General features: G+C 41.7%; 1 long non-coding RNA gene across 1 annotated transcript; it reads left to right on the forward strand.

The window, feature by feature from the left end:
* Window positions 1–1,632: 1,632 nt before the first annotated feature.
* Window positions 1,633–15,632, forward strand: LOC146510963 (uncharacterized). Its single transcript, XR_014876220.1, has 2 exons — window positions 1,633–5,508; window positions 15,268–15,632. It is a non-coding gene; the product is annotated as an uncharacterized LOC146510963 (long non-coding RNA).
* Window positions 15,633–16,351: the final 719 nt, after the last annotated feature.

The raw sequence follows: 16,351 nt of genomic DNA on the forward strand, positions 1-16,351 counted from the left end.
TTTACAGAATCCAGATGGTACAGCCACTACCAATCCTGCACGTCCTTTGGACCTCCTGCTGCCTAAGGCTAGTTGTTACATCAGAAGAGGAAGCAAACAGGTTACTCACAGGTTGGGATGGGTATCGTTTAGGTTTTATCCGATACCGGTGCCAAACCGGTACTTTTGAAACGGTGCCGGTGATTAAACGGTGCTCAAACCGGTGCTTAAAGAATGGAAAACACCACCAAAAACCTCTCATGTTCAGCTGTTTTTTTGTAAAAAGATAACAATGTTAGCCTTTTCTGCAGCTATGGGGCATATATGGTATCACTCTGGGCTGGAAGCAGTTCTTAATCAATGGAAAAAACACAAACTTTGTCCAAAAACCTCTCATGTTTAACTGTTTTCCACTTTTTCTTTGGTCATTTTAGCCTTTTTGGCCAGGGTGAAGGGAGTATCTGCCATCAAACAAGAAGACAGCTGCATGTAACTACGACGGTGTTTGCAAGTTCACCTTACTTGCATTAATGTAATAACGTGGTTAGCCTACTCAGCGTAAATTACACACGAACAACATTAAGCTACTCACGCAGAGAAGAACGGCTGCTGCTGCATCATCATCCGTCATCATTTCTGCTACACTGGCAGGGCTGGGGGCCAGGACTCTCCTCTTCGGGTTTTTGGGGGATGTTGCAAACTCCGGGTCCGAAAACAGGCACCACACCCGCAGTAGATGTGCACGGTGTGAGGTCTCGCAGCAAGCTATCAAATACGGCGCATTTCTCGGCTTTAAAACCCCCCCGCTATGCATCACCAGGTGTTTCATCGGATTTGAGGTGTTACTTCCTTTGACAGTATCACAGTATAAGCTTAAAGCACTTGTTGCAGGCTGCTGAGTTTGCATATTTTGCTGTGAAGTACAGCCAGACTTTGACCGCTTTGCTTTGGGCATTTTTAATCTGTAGCTCTGCTCTAAAAGAACATACGTACCTGGACCCGCCTACTATCCTCAGAAACATAAAATGATTGGCTAGAATCTAAAGTGTATCATTCCATACCAGTTGGTGGCGGTAATGCACCTTTCAGTTGTTTGCCAACCGCCAAAACAAATGTAAGGAAGAAGAAAGTGTATCACAGCTCAGGAAAAAAAAGCACCGAAATAAAGCACCGAAATGTGCGCTGCTTTTTGGTCTGGTTACTACCGTTTATGTCAGAACCGGTGCCATCATGGCACCGGATACCGGTACCCATCCCTACTCACAGGGCTGGGCAAGGGCCCGTCACCCAGTAACCATCATAATGCATTGTCAACCACTTTTGTCGGTGGTGGTGGCGCAGGTTTTGCTGTTATGTGCCGTGTTCTCACGAGCCCTGACTCGAGCACAGAGTTGAGCCTTCTCTTCCTTCAAGCTGCCTCCTCCTGTCCTCTTCCTTTAGTCCCTCTCTGTCCTGTACAGGCTTCATTAATAAACACACCTGGTCTCCACACCAGACCAGCATGGTCTCCTTAATTTAAGGATGGAACAGAAGCACACACACAAAAAAGATTTAGTAGATCAGCCACCACAGAAAAGTGTCCTGAGAAGGAGGTATTTTTGAATGGCTTTAAGTACTAATCACAGTGCTGCCTCATGCTGTAACATTTTTATATCTTCTCACTGATACCAGGTTGAAAGTGCTTTTCATCTGCTTAAACATAATTTAGCAAGACTAGTCGGTCTACTAGAATACTGTTTCACTCTCAAAAGACAGAGAATGGTAGTGTCATCTGCAAGACTGTTCACAGCATTTAGGACCTGATGCCATTATGCTGGGGCAAAAGCCAAAATTCTGTAATCTGACCCACTGTGACAGGAGAAAAAGCAAATTTCAATTTTCCCCCTTTTCTTCTTAAGCAAACATATCACCTCACAGCTGTTCCAGTCTGTCTATGATCCTCCACTCGCTGCCTCCACCTCCTGCCTCCCTAACTTGGTCCAGTAGACCAGGCCAGGGTGCCTTGACAAGGTGTTCTGGATCTGACCGAGAGTTTAGACCTGGGTGGATTAATGGAGGTTTGATACTGGATCCACTCTGGTGGGTAGATATATAGAAACAGGAGTGGGAGAACGACTGTCAGCTTTAACAGGTCTGATATGATGTATTCTGGGCAGTGGACATTAACCAGAGGCCTTGAGCCTCCTTGCAGGGAAACACTATCCAGCCCTGTGATCTCCAGACCTCTCTTTCTCCTTCCATCAGCGCACCTCTCCATCTATCAAGTGTTTGGTCTCTTGCAAGCCCCATTTTTTTTTGCCAGAATTTACTTGCTGTAAAGTCTCTGGATTAGTGTTCATAATACATGCCTTTTTCCTCCACTATATCTCCACATCGACAATTGGGGCCAGAATTAGTCATCGTTCTTCCAGCTGTTGCGTGCACTGTGATCAGGAAAGAATTTAGAGTTTGAAATACTAGATTTCGTGACTTCAGGTACTTGAAAGGTCTCCAAAGCATGCCACCCAGACACTGAGCCACAGCAGTGGCTCTTGTCTGAAGACAGATGTTATGTCTTTGTTTCATCCTTGTTGTCATTTTTTGATATCAGTTACCTCTGTTAGTCTGTTTCCTCATTTTTTCATATTATGTGTATTTAAAGGATGATGTGCATTTGTGGAAGCAAACACAACTTACCCGAGGCCTCACCGGGACAGGACACACTAATCCTTCTGTAGCATTTTTAAAAAAAATTCTGAATGAAGGCGTTTGTTGGTCAATCTCTGCTTATTTCTTAAGGCATTCTGAGCATTTTCCTTTTGACTCATTTTCCCTATTTAATATAGAAATTGTATTTCATTTATAAAAACAGAAGATTTAGAGCTCAAGGCTTAGATAGGACTGTATGTCCTGGATTGTGCTCTGGTTTCAGTTAAGCCCTCCTTTGCTCTGGCATACTGTCCCTCACTATTTTTATTTTTTTTTCCATATTTTTTTCTTTTTTTGAAATTCCAACAGGCCACTTTTCCTATTTGCCAGCATCACTGCTGCCTCACCACGGGTACAGAGAATGCGCTATGCAAAAATCCGAGTAATGACTTTAAAAGACATTACTGCGTCATGGACAGGCTCTTGGAAAGTGTCCTGAACTGTAAATAAAAGCATTTGAATCTTGCATTTACTCACCGAGTAGAGGAGAAATTCCACACTAAGTAAGTAAGTTGAGGTGGCGGAGCAACAACTACCTAAGCAGATGTCACAAGGATTGTGGTATGTTGGAAGCGCCGAAGACACTGGCAGACTCACTCATTCATTTCATCTGTTTTCTTACAAAGATGATGAGGACAGATGAAGTAACCTGAGCTGCCTGCCTTTCCTTTTACGGCCTTCTACTGCAGAAGAACAGACAGAGGATCCTGAACGAGGGTGGAGTTATTGGGACTTCAGGTTAAACAGATGAGGATAAACATTTTTAAGACTGGCCCTTGAGTGGCAGTCTTACACTTGATGGCACAAAACATGGAACATTATGACAGCAGTTTAACTCAGCACCACTCAAACACTGAGGTCTAGTTTAGTTATGTTTTATCTTTCTTATTATCACCACACTATTTCAAGTCCCTCTGGTATATTGCTTGCCCTTTCTTCAACCATTTGTCTAACTTCATGTCTCAGCTGTTTTGTTCTTATGTCTTCAAGTCAAGGCTTTTTCTTACAAAAGTAAGAAAATAAGTACGAAAGCAACCGTCTCCCTCCCTGCAACATTCAACAGATTACCTCCACGACACGCCTAATGCACTGTGTTTTATTGCCGAGTAATAACGGCTTTATGCAGGATTTGAACTTCTAAGCTGACCTTGAAACATGACTGTTGTGCTGGCCAAGACAGAGTCCTAACAGGCTGTGATTTATCTCGGCAGACTGGGTGGATAAGTCCAGCTGAAATGGCTGTAGCTGTTTAAGTCCAAGATTCAAACTGGAATCTTGATGGGGAGAGACGATGAAAAGACATTTCACACGTCGTTGCGTCGCGTTTTCTTCACTGGAAAGTTATAAAAGTGCATTTTGATGGGTGACATTTGGTGTTTGGGTAATGTTTTTGAATGACATCATGTTTTGGATTTTGGTGCTGGTCCCTGGTGATTATCGAAGCCAGATGACAGCTTGAAGAGACTCAAATCAACTCATCTACACACGCTGCTCATGTTGTTGCTAATCAGAGCTTCTGCCAGGGCCAAAACATTGAGGACAAATAGCGTCCTGTGATTGTGTCAGAACATTCAGCTGACTCTGACTTGCTTTCCTCCGTATTTACAGTACTGCTACCATCTAGCTTTAAAACATAATCACTTGTGTTGCGAGGAGTAAAAACTATGTCTAACATTCCTAAAACAGATGTTTTAATTGCACAAAGCATCTGTAGCTGTTCAGTGTGACAGCAAACAAACTGCTTTACTTGTCTTTTTCTGTCCTGCTGAGTGATTTTCTGTCACACGTTGTCACTGCTCCATCTGTGTGTGTGTGTGTTTGTGTGTGTGTGTGTGTGTGTGCACTCCCGCATGTGTGGATTTGGCCCTTTAGATATAGAAGTGGCCCAGAGCGTCTCTGTCACTCTCTCCTCAGCCAGAGGCTCCTCTGTTCCACCTTCCTCCTGGAATGCTTTCTAGGACATCCAGCTGGAAGCTCCAGGCTCGGGGCCCAGCTATCAGTCAGACCTGTGGCCCAGATCCCCTTCACCATGCTGGGCCTGAGGAAGGAGAGACGCAGGAGTGGCTGCTGGGAGGAAAGCTGTCCCTGTCTGTTCCTTGATGGGACCTGACAGCAGCCTGTAGGCTGTCAACGCATTCCTGCGCAGCTGCTTTTAAATCACAAATGGGATATCTGTAGTGTTTTTTGTGAGTCTGTGTGTGCGTAGCCACAAGTGTGCAACTGTGCCTTTGACGTTGTGTGCGTGAACGTGTGCTTTGTGTGTTTATAAATTATTCCATCTCTGCTCCACATATGATGAAGTGGTTTTGCGTATATAAATGAGTGAAAGTGAGCGCACGAGTCAGGCTTACTTTCCATTTTAGCAACTCTCCAGAGACGCAGCTCTGTCTCAACACTGTGCAGTCACAGCGCTGAGGCTGATAAGGAAATGTTTAGCCAATTTCACCAGACTGTTGAAATGATTTGGAATCATCACGGGGCCACTGGGACATATCGAATGCATGGTGGAAAACTGGATTGTTTGTACAGTGGCTAAGCTAACTGAAATACTTAGTGGATCGAGGGAGTGAAAGATCTTTGTGTGTGCTGTTGGTATTTAAGGACATGATTGCTGGTTTGATGAACTCTATGTATGTATAAAATGGTGCTGATGAAGGTTGTACATGTTTTCTTACACGTGTGTTTGGAGACGTGCACACGGTTTCTTCCACATGTGCTCACTACTATCTCAGCCTTAATAATGAATACAATCTGTCCTTTCAGATCCACGAACGGCTGCAGCACTATGAAGAGAGCAAGCCCGCCCCCGTCCTGGAAGGAGCTGCACCTCTGGCACGTGATGTAAGTGTTTTAAAAAACTTGTTTAAACTGATTGATCTTTTTATTGGCTGGGAGGCAAATGAATCGATTAAAGCAACATAAAGTATCTTCATAAATTGCTTCACCAGACTGACCAAAAGTACAAGCATTTGCGATGAACAAATTGCGAATTTTTGGGCCACAATCTTTCTCGCATTCATTTTCAATACAAAGCTTTCTTTTGTGTTGGGTTGTCAGTCATAACATAACAAACTGAGATCCCTCTGGAAAACAGTGTCTGTAGTTAAACCTTCCCTCAGACAATTGTACCAATTAGCCAATCTTTATTCAAGATAAGTCCAGCATTAAACAGTCATAAATACACATTGTACATTATAATGTAAAGTAGCTTCAGACTGTTTATCCTCTTTTACCTCTTAGTTTTCTAGACTTGGTCACTGTTATACAAACACTAGCCTCTGCCTACTCTGGACTCACCGCCTACCCTCACGACCGCCTTTGCTGCCCAAATGTCTAGTCATACACCACCAAATCGGAAATCCAGCTCTTCGAAGACAGACTGATCATTTTCTTTGGGCACAGACCGGATAGAAGGACTCAGTCACAGGCAATCTGAGGATTGATGGGTGTGCTATGACAGATTATTTCAGCAGGCAAACTAAGATGGAGCGAGTAAGCGCGAGTCAGAAAGAACATGAACTCCAGCTAGAGGAAGTGTCACCTATTGGATACGGCCTCTCTTCATTAGTTAGCCTGTTAGGAGTCACTTCTGTCAGTAAATGAATAATAACAGTACCAGCAGCAGCACTGATGAGGCCTTTCTTCCACTGGACTTGCAGCTCTTGTGAAGCTGCAAAAGATATTTAGCTTGATTTATTAACCAAATGTCTTGACATTTGTTACTGTATTGTTCATCTGCAATATTTATTCAACACCATATGTGAACATAAGTTTCCTCCTCTCTCTCTCTCTCTCTCTCTCACGCACACACACATGCATGCACGCATGCACACCCACCCACACACACACACACACCTGTGTAAACCCCAGAGTCAGGCTGGTGAGCCGAGAGGAGGAAAAGCACTTTTACTAGTGTGTGGTTTTGTTTGATATCCCAAGCTCTGTTTATTGTAATCAAAGTGCCTCCATCTATTCCACCCCTTCTAAAGAACCCGCAGCCATACATCATCTTAATTAGTACTGAGTCAAAGGAAAGACGAGAGAAAGGGGGCTGAAACTCTTGCAGTTGGTTGGGGAAAAGATCGAGGAGGGCAGAGCCCAAAGTGTCCTTAGTCTGTCACGAGAGGAAGGCCATCATGTGGTCCAGAGCGGTTTTCCTGACCTTTACAGGCTACAAGTATCATGGGAGGAGTCAGAACGTTCCATCCTTAGAGTTCACACACACGAGTCGAGAAGACAGAAGTCCCAAACCGCCCCAGACCCTTAACTGAACCAGGATGGTTGAGTCTGAATGTGTAATATTCTCAAAAATACATTTTATAGCTCCTTTTCCTTCTGCATGTTTGTTCTACCCTGCTGTTAGTACTGGCAAAGGACATGGCTAACCAGATAACACCAGAACAAGAATTCCAGCGCATTCAAGAACCTAAAAACAGAAGAGAAGGATCACTTATGTTTCTCTTTCCTAAGTCTTGCCTCTGTCTCCCCAGGCTGTGGCAAGAGTCCACAGATGGTTGAAGAGACCCCCAGCTCTCATCATCTCAACATCTTCCTTACAGATTTTCTTTCTCATTCTTTTTGTCAAATTACAGACTTTCAAATTTATGCTTCCTGGTAAATGCCCCGCAAAGCGTCTCCCAGGGATTATCAGATATCAGTGTAAAGCTCAGAGAAGGTGTATCAAAGCATCTCAGAGCACACCGCAGTCCCGAGTCTCCCTTCCTCGGCTCAACCCAGAGCATTGTGGTATATTTTGAAAGCAGATTGTTTTTCACTCGTGTCACCGCTCCAAATGAACGCTATTGAAGTGGTGGCTATGGACTCAAGTGCAAGTGGAGAGATCTACAGTTAGATGAAATTCATCTCAGGCTTGGGTTTCGGTTAATGGAGGCTTAATTTATTGACTAACATAAAATGACACTTCAACCCTCGTCTGGCCCCGGCCGCACTGTCTAGAACTCCCAGCAGGTGACTGCCACCGCTCCAGTGAAACCAGCATGGCCAATCTCGCCTGAAACATGATCAATACTTGGCTCTGGGAAGAGTACTGTATTACATACATATAAAGACACGTCAGCTGGTGACTGCACACACTCTTCCATGAGTATGCACAGACACAATCACAGCTCCACACACGGTCTTTCTCAAGCCCTCATCAAAACTGACATAGAGGTACTCTTGCCTTATAATGGAATAAAAAAAAAATCACACTACTTTAATCAACAAGGGCAAATTAGCCTCGCACATATATGTTCCAATCTGTCAATTCAATCAGACTATCAAATATGAAAGCTAGACACACATCAGCAGTACGTTGAATGGCAACGCATAGTTCAAGTGATGGCCACTGATCTAGAACTGTACGGTTGTTATGGCTGACTTGTATCCTTCGCCCTTTTGGAGAATCCTTTTCCTCTTCTGGCTGACTTCCAAACATCTTCATACAAACTCTGCTGTTACTTGGACAGACCACTTGGTGCCATCAGAGAGCATTGGTCTGCATTTTATTCCTGCAGCGTCAGATAGGAAAAATACAAACAGAGAAAGGGTTCATCAGTGTCAAGTGGCTTTCATGTCAGTTTTTACTGTGAAGCGTTAGGTAGGTATAGTATGCAAATGTGAAAACACACTTTGAGAACAACCGCAATTAATGTTGTATGATCACCAGACCCTAGACCCATTATTCTAGGGTCTTTTTTTACAGGTTGACAAGGTAATATTTACACTGTCAACACATAAATAATGAAGGAATGAAAAGCTCTTTGTAGTATTAATCTACCTGCCTGTGACCTGATTGTACTGTTCATTCAGACAGATAAAAAGCAGTCAACACTCTGATATCATTATTGAATTGATTATTGAGATAATTAATGATAATAACAATAATAATTATGCATAGCTGAAAAGATTATCAAACAGTCAAACAGTTTATACTGTTGTCTGGGGAATAACTTGAATATCAGGAAGCTGTGTGAAGTGATCATATATTTTCTGACATTTTAGAAAAATAATTATTAAAATAATCAATAATATCTAAAGTTAAATATATTGTGAGACCAACTATCTAATCGCTTTTTCACCTTTTCTTCCTTTACTAAAACTGCATGTTCAGTATTGCAGATTCCCCTCATGTTGAAAACCAGCTCTGACTCCTGGGGTGTACACATGGGATTGCTGGAATTGTCCTACGGTGTCTCCCACAGGGATGTTGGAAGCAGATCCATGTGGGTCCATCGAGTGAACTTGTTGCGGTGCATTCTGCAGATGCTTGATTGGATTGTAAACTGGGTTTGAAGGTAATTTTACAAACAGCAGTGTCAGGTGTCGGTTTAGCTCATTGGAATGAGCAGGCAACCATATGCTGTATGGCTGACAGCGGCCGGCCTGGGTTCTAATCCAATCTGTGGCCCTTTGCCTGTATTTCTTACGCTCTCTCTCCCTCTGTTTTTCTGTCACTCTTTTCTGTACCCTATCAAAAAAAAAAAAAAGCCAGAAAAAGCTCTCCCCCCAAAATAATAAAAACAGCAGTGTCTGCCACAAGGTTTATGATATGCACCAAAACGAAAATCCACATTCAACTTAATCCACTCAATTCAAATTCAAACCACTTCAGTTTTATTTAGATAGCAGCAAATAATAACAATAGTCACCTGATGGTAGTTTATACTGTAAGGCAGAGACCCTAGAGTGAAAACTCCAATCAGGCAATAGCAGGAAGGAAAAACTCCCTTTTAATAAGAAGAAAACACCATCACAACCAGGCTCAGAGAGGAGCACCTATCTGTTGTGATCAAAGACCAATGACCAGTGGTCACTGATCAGGTTGGGGAAACTTGCAGTTAGCTGAGACTGAAGAAGCCACTTGGATGAGTGATGAAATGTTTCTCCCACTGAAAAAGTGTCATGAGTAAATAAAACTGGGTATCATCTGCATAGCAGTGAAAATGTATGCTTTCTAATACTGCCTAAGGAAAGCATGTGTAATGTAAATAGAACTGGTCCCAGCACAGAGCCCTGTAGAACTCCTTAATTAAACTTTGTGTGTGAAGAGGACTCATGAAAGAAATGGCATCTAGACTCAAACCACTGCAGCAAAATATATTTACCTATGGCGTCTTTTAATTTATGTAGTAAGATATTGTGGTCTACGAATGCTGAACGTTGCAACGAGGTCTAGTTGGAGATGAGTTTCTATGAGCTTAGTGGAATGGGTTTCCATGGCTAAACAGCTGAATCCAAGCCATATATCACCAAGTGCAATGCAAAGCATTAGATGCGGTGGTATAAAACATGCAACCACTTTACTCTGGAGCAGTGGAGATGTGTTCTCTGAAGTGATGAACCAGGCTTTTGGGTCTGGTTTCTGAGGTTGCCAGGAGAACGGTACTTGTCTCCGCTCCACTGTGCCAAGTGTAATGCTTGTTGAAGGGAGGGTTATGCATGGCGCTGTTTCCAGAAGTTGTGTTTTGCACATTAGTTCCTGTAAAAGGAATTATTAATGCTTAATACATTTTGGACAATTTCATGCTACCAAATTTATGGGAACATGTTGTCATGTTGGAACATGACTGTACACCAGTGCACAAAAAAAGGTCCATTAAGACATGGATGAGAGAGTTTGGTGTGGAAGAACTGGACTGGCCTGTACGGAGTCCAGACCTCACCACGAATACAACACACTTGGGATGAATTAGAGCAGAGACTGTGAGTAAGACCTTCCTGTTCAACATCAGTTTCTGACCTCACAAATCTGCTTCTGGAATAATGGTCAAAAATTATGATAAACACACCCCTAAACCTCGTGGAAAGCCTTCAAAGAAGAGTTGATATATTGTTGCAAATTGGGTTGGGTGGGCAACATTGTATTAAACACTATGGCTTTAGAACGGGATGTCACTCAAGCTCATATGGTAGATGAGCAAATACATTTGGCAGTATAGTGTAGATAGACATGAATGCCAGGACCTACTGATCCTGCAGAAGATTGGATCAGTATTCTATGATCACTATTGCTGATTAAAATACAAAACCTTACAGAGTTCTATTTAGCTACGGTGACATACTAAGCATATTTTTAGAATGCCCTCACTAATAGTAAATTTGTATCGAACACGTCATTACAAACCTTTTTATTCCTATGTAGAGTCTCTTTAAATTTGATTATTTGCATGAGAAAGAATTACATATTAATATTTTCCTTTTTAATTTTATTTTTCTAGGAGTGTGAAAGCCAGTATTTAGAGCATGAGACTTTAAAATGTTTATTGAAACCCATAAAATATAATAATAGGAAAACATCTCAGTGCATGACTGTAAAATCGAATCAAAATGGTGCATTGGAAGGACTTCATGTTAAACGCTGATTGCAGTCAACCAGTATATTATTGATCAGTTGCTGAATAAATACAGCCAATGTGCATTTTATTCATCATAGGAAATGAATGACGCAGCCTGGCATTCAATATTAAAAGGTTAGCAGTTTTAATAAATTTTAATACAAGATACCTGGAAGACCTACCTACCTTGGCAGATATATATTAAAGTAATAAACCTTTAGCCATTGTAGGTAATGGGAGAGTTGTTGGGATCAAACATATCTAAATACCGCAGTATCTGCTTTGATATTTAACAAATGAAGTGCACACAGTCTCAGAGGAGACCAGTATTATTGTTTGCCCCCTGCCTTGCTCCCTGTGAAGGTCTGAGGGTTGGAAAATGTGATTCCATCAGGGGAGTGTAAAGGTAGACCGAGGAATGTGTTGTCAAACATGCCCAATCTGCTCTTCATGCTGAGTTATGGGACATCTTATTAGGAGAACTGGAAATGTACAGGTTTCTGACTTTTTATGCCTCCTTCACTTGAAACAATGTGGAGTATATGGTATGTATCACCCCATCTATCTAGGTTTTCTTCTCTCCTTCAGTCCCATATCTTACTTTTAGTCTCCTTTATTCTATTGAGATCTTTCTTTCTTTCTTTCTTTCTTTCTTTCTTTCTTTCTTTCTTTCTTTCTTTCTTTCTTTCTTTCTTTCTTTCTTTCTTTCTTTCTTTCTTTTTGTTAAATATTTTGAACATTTGATAAAGTGAAATGATGCAGGGTTGAGTGAATTATCGCAAGAGTAACCTTGACCACTGTGGCTATTAATTCTTGACATCTTTTGGACCCTTGAGGGTGGATCAGAACTAATGGAAATAATGAAAAGACCCCAATGCCTCCTTAGCACATTTTGCTATAGTCAGAGGGACATAGCATCCTCCCAAACCCCAGCCTAACCTTCAGACCCCTGCATTTACCTCTGCCTCACCTCTGTTTCCTTATACCCACACTGCAGGGATCTTTAATCAGACAAACTCTGGGTTTTTCCAAACTCTATCATCATCTCACAGAACGCCACACATGAAGGAGTTACTGATTTTTTTGGGAGATGTCCATGTTCAGTTTATCTGTATGTGATGACAGCATAGACACCAAAATGAGCAATGTGAGCAACACTTTGTTACTGCTCCATGGCGAAACTCTCAATAAACTTGGAGCAGCCAGCCATTAAGTTGATTTCATTTACTCTTGGGTAACAGTTTTCCTTATATGTCTGGTAAAGCCTAGTTAGTTATAGTTATTTAACCTAACATTGTCATGGTCAACAAACATCACAAATTCACACTTATTTTTTAAATTACACCTAAAATTTCAATTCAATTCAATTCAATTTTATTTATATAGCGCCAAATCACAACAAAAGTCGCCTCAAGGCGCTTCATAGATACAGAGAAAAACCCAACAATCATATGACCCCCTATGAGCAAGCACTTTGGCGACAGTGGGAAGGAAAAACTCCCTTTTAACAGGAAGAAACCTCTGGCAGAACCAGGCTCAGGGAGGGGCGGGGCCATCTGCTGCGACCGGTTGGGGTGAGAGAAGGAAGACAGGATAAAGACATGCTGTGGAAGAGAGACAGAGGTTAAAAACAGATATGATTCAATGCAGAGAGGTCTATTAACACATAGTGAGTGAGAAAGGTGACTGGAAAGGAAAAACTCAATGCATCATGGGAATCCCCCGGCAGCCTACATCTATTGCAGCATAACTAAGGGAGGATTCAGGGTCACCTGGTCCAGCCCTAACTATATGCTTTAGCAAAAAGGAGAGTTTTAAGCCTAATCTTAAAAGTAGAGATAGTGTCTGTCTCCTGAATCCAAACTGGAAGCTTCCAAGTTTCTAAGCTTTTAGTGGAAAACTGGTGAGGACAACCAGAGAGAAACCTCACACAGGGAAAGAGAGAAGGGACCCTGTATCCTAAATAAACAGATATTTAGGATATAGATGAGGCAGAAGTAGAAGCAGTGCTTTACAGGACATATACAAAATGAATTGTATGAATGAAATGTAATATTACGTAGAGTACGTTACATCCTTGAGCTTTTATTGAAGTCAAAAAACTTTATATGGCACCAACTCAAGAGGTAAACTACCCAAGGTATTTTCAGGAACTAAAAGGTTGATTAACTTCCAGCTTTCCTGTAGTAATGGAAGTAAATTAAGCCATGAAAGCTAATGAAAATAATCCTTACAGGTGACCCAGCTTTTGTTAATTAATTCTAAGCCCTTCATTTGTACAAGGATTACAGCCTATCACAAGTAAGAAAGGATGAAGAATTAGTTGGTCAGCAGTTCATCCCACAGCAAAAGAGTCGGTTTCAAATGAAGGAAGACAATCACGTCTCCCAGATCGAGCCGTTTTAGAGAAATTGGACAGAAGTGTGAAAGCACAGGAGGAACACATTCTTGGTAAGTTGTGTAACCATTTCAGGACAAACTTTTCAAATAATGTTTTGTCTATTGGAGGAAGAAAACACAAGTGTATTTAACTGCTGAATGTTGATTAATAAGGTACTGTTTACTGTAATTTTTATAATTCAAAATTCCAGTATGCTGCTGTTTCATTGTTTTCGATAAACATGTTTCCAATAATTCATCAGATAATATAGGATTTCAATTAAAATAAAAAACAAAAACAAAAAAAGTAATTTTTGAGTAACTTCCAATTTAACATCTGCTCACTTCTGGCCTCCCCGGTCTTCAGAGGACCTGGCCCACGTAGACCGCGAAGGCGTCCTCAGGAGGATGCAGTCTCTGAATTTGGACACCCCTAATGATTTGCTACGTGATCGCTACTGACACAGCTATGTTAGCATAACATAAACACATAAAGCTGGAGGATGAACGCTAACTTTTTCACACACGATAAAAGTTAACGTGAAGGTTCCTGATGGTTAGAGACAAATGCAATCGCAACGCAGGATGCTGTAAACGGACCAAACGTCAATCAGGAGAACAACTGAGATAATCCATCCACAATACCAGGTTATTCATTAATATACTGCAACAACACGGGAATAGAGCGGCTGCGAGAGAATTCATCATCAATGAATCGATGGTACCGAAGTGGAGGAAGCAAGAAGAATGAGTTGAGTAAAGTTTGACTTATCTGACTGTTTTGTTTTGCTTAATGCGCCTTATAATAATATCCGGTGCACCTTATGTATGAAAACAGACCTGTTCATTGACAGTGCGCCTTATAATCAGGTGCGCCTTATGGTACGAAAAATACGGTACTTCATTAAAGTAGCTGATGACTAATTTGATGACTAATCACTTCAGCTCTGTATTTCCATTCTTCAAATATTGCTTCTTGAATTAGCTAAAGTGAAAGCAAAGCACACAAAGCAGTGCTATTTAATGTTATCTCACCACACTCAAGAGAAGAAATATGTTTGTGCATATGTGTCATTAAGGCATAACTGCTAACTTTCCCTTCAGCCTACACTCATATGCATAAACCTCTGTCTGTGACTGCTCCCAGCTCTCTTTGTTTAGTCGCTCCTGATCCCAGTTCAGCACAGACAGATCTTTGTGTGGGACGGCTTGCTGCTCCTTTCCACACTCCAACCACGTCCAGGAGGATCTTCCATAAATCAGAGCACAGATGGAGGAGCGTGGCCTGGGCTTAAGAAGCAGAGTCACTTGTCTCAGAGCTACCACTCATTCATCATAATGTAGTTCAGCTCAGGCCCAGTGATCAGTGAAGCTCTCAGAGCTCCCATTGTTTCCAGGTTTAACCGACTGTTTTCTTTAGTTCTTGAGATTCTCGTTGAAAAATGATCTGGTACAATAGAAGATTTATCAAATGGCAGGTGCCAGTAGGTGGGGGTTCTAGGCCACATGACAAAGTGTGGCCTAGAACTCCCACTGTGATGTACCTAATTTAAGACAACATAACCTTTCCTGTCTGTTACACCTAAAACTACTAGCACAGGCAGTACTCTTGAGCATCAAGCTGTACTTTTTTAGAAAACTTTTACTTTCAGAGGGTATAATCTGATGTTTGATCAAACCTTCCTCTCCTGATTCATAAAAGGTGATTTAGAATCATTTGAACTCCAAATGATTTTGAGAGAATCGGGTTGGGATATTTTCCAAAGTTAAGCAAAGATTGTCTTCTCACATGTTCTCACCCCTTTACATGCACTCCTGAAAAAGAGAAGCATGCTTAATGGTCTGAGCACATTTGTGTGAACATTGTGTCCTTGACTTTTTTCAGGTGTCTGATGAGCTGGAAGGCAAATCAGCCAGTCAGGATGTCAAAGAGCTTCTTAAACTGCTGGCAAACCCACATGTAAAGGTGAGTTTTGCTTCTGTTCTTCATGGCTGGATTTGCTTATTTTGTACTGAGCAGATTTTAACAAACTAAAACCACATATTCTCTTTGTGGAGGATTGTATTATTCCATCCAAAAAACAGCAAAGCATTTGGCAATTCTGGCTCTGGATCTCTGCTGTTTGCACAGCAGCCACATTAAAGCGTTACAATCATCGTGCTGTACACAAAATAACACGCCTGTTAGATCCAGGCCTTGTCTCGTTTTCTTGGCTGCCGTTGCTGACCTCGTTAGCCAGATGCAGACAGCTACAAAATAAATTTACACATTTTTATTTTCTAATGCATAACTGGGGCCATCCATCAGGGCCTCCAGGTGTCTCAGCCAGACAGAGCTGCCTTCACGACGGCAGGATAGAAGCAGAGTTGGACAGGCTCCGTTTTTAATCCGCTGTCGTCATGCTTGTTTGGGCTCTGCCAGAAACAACAGCTCTCTAGTTCTCCCCCAACATAGCACACACACACACACTTACAGTACATGCAAATATTCAATACCTATCAGTGTCAAACAGCAGGGATTCAAGAGATGGTGGTTCCCAAACATGGATTTTTCAATGTCTGAGCTGGTAATTATGATTCATTTCCTAAATTCTCCAAACACATTAAGTAACGACATTAAGAACAACTACATTAATCTGTTCAAAGACACAAGTTTGGAGCATATGAACTGACAGGTGCTAGAGGTACAGACACACATGTTGTTCATCACCAGTCAACACACACACATACATATTGTGGACACACAGCCCCGATTTCAGAGGCAAATAGTTAGAATTTATCATTACTTTGCTCTCCTACTTTCCTACACGTGGACATCTTTGTCTTTGTCAACCCCAAAATGAAGTGCATTGGCCAAGCATTAGTGGTCTCGCCATGAAGCATGCTTGTGTCAGAAATTCTGTGGTTTTTTATTTTAATTATGCTTACAGTGAAGGTATTTGTCATGGGAAAAGGTCAATCCATCAAAA

The sequence above is a fragment of the Neolamprologus multifasciatus genome, chromosome 9, assembly GCF_963576455.1.
Source record: "Neolamprologus multifasciatus chromosome 9, fNeoMul1.2, whole genome shotgun sequence".
NCBI lineage: Eukaryota > Metazoa > Chordata > Actinopteri > Cichliformes > Cichlidae > Neolamprologus > Neolamprologus multifasciatus.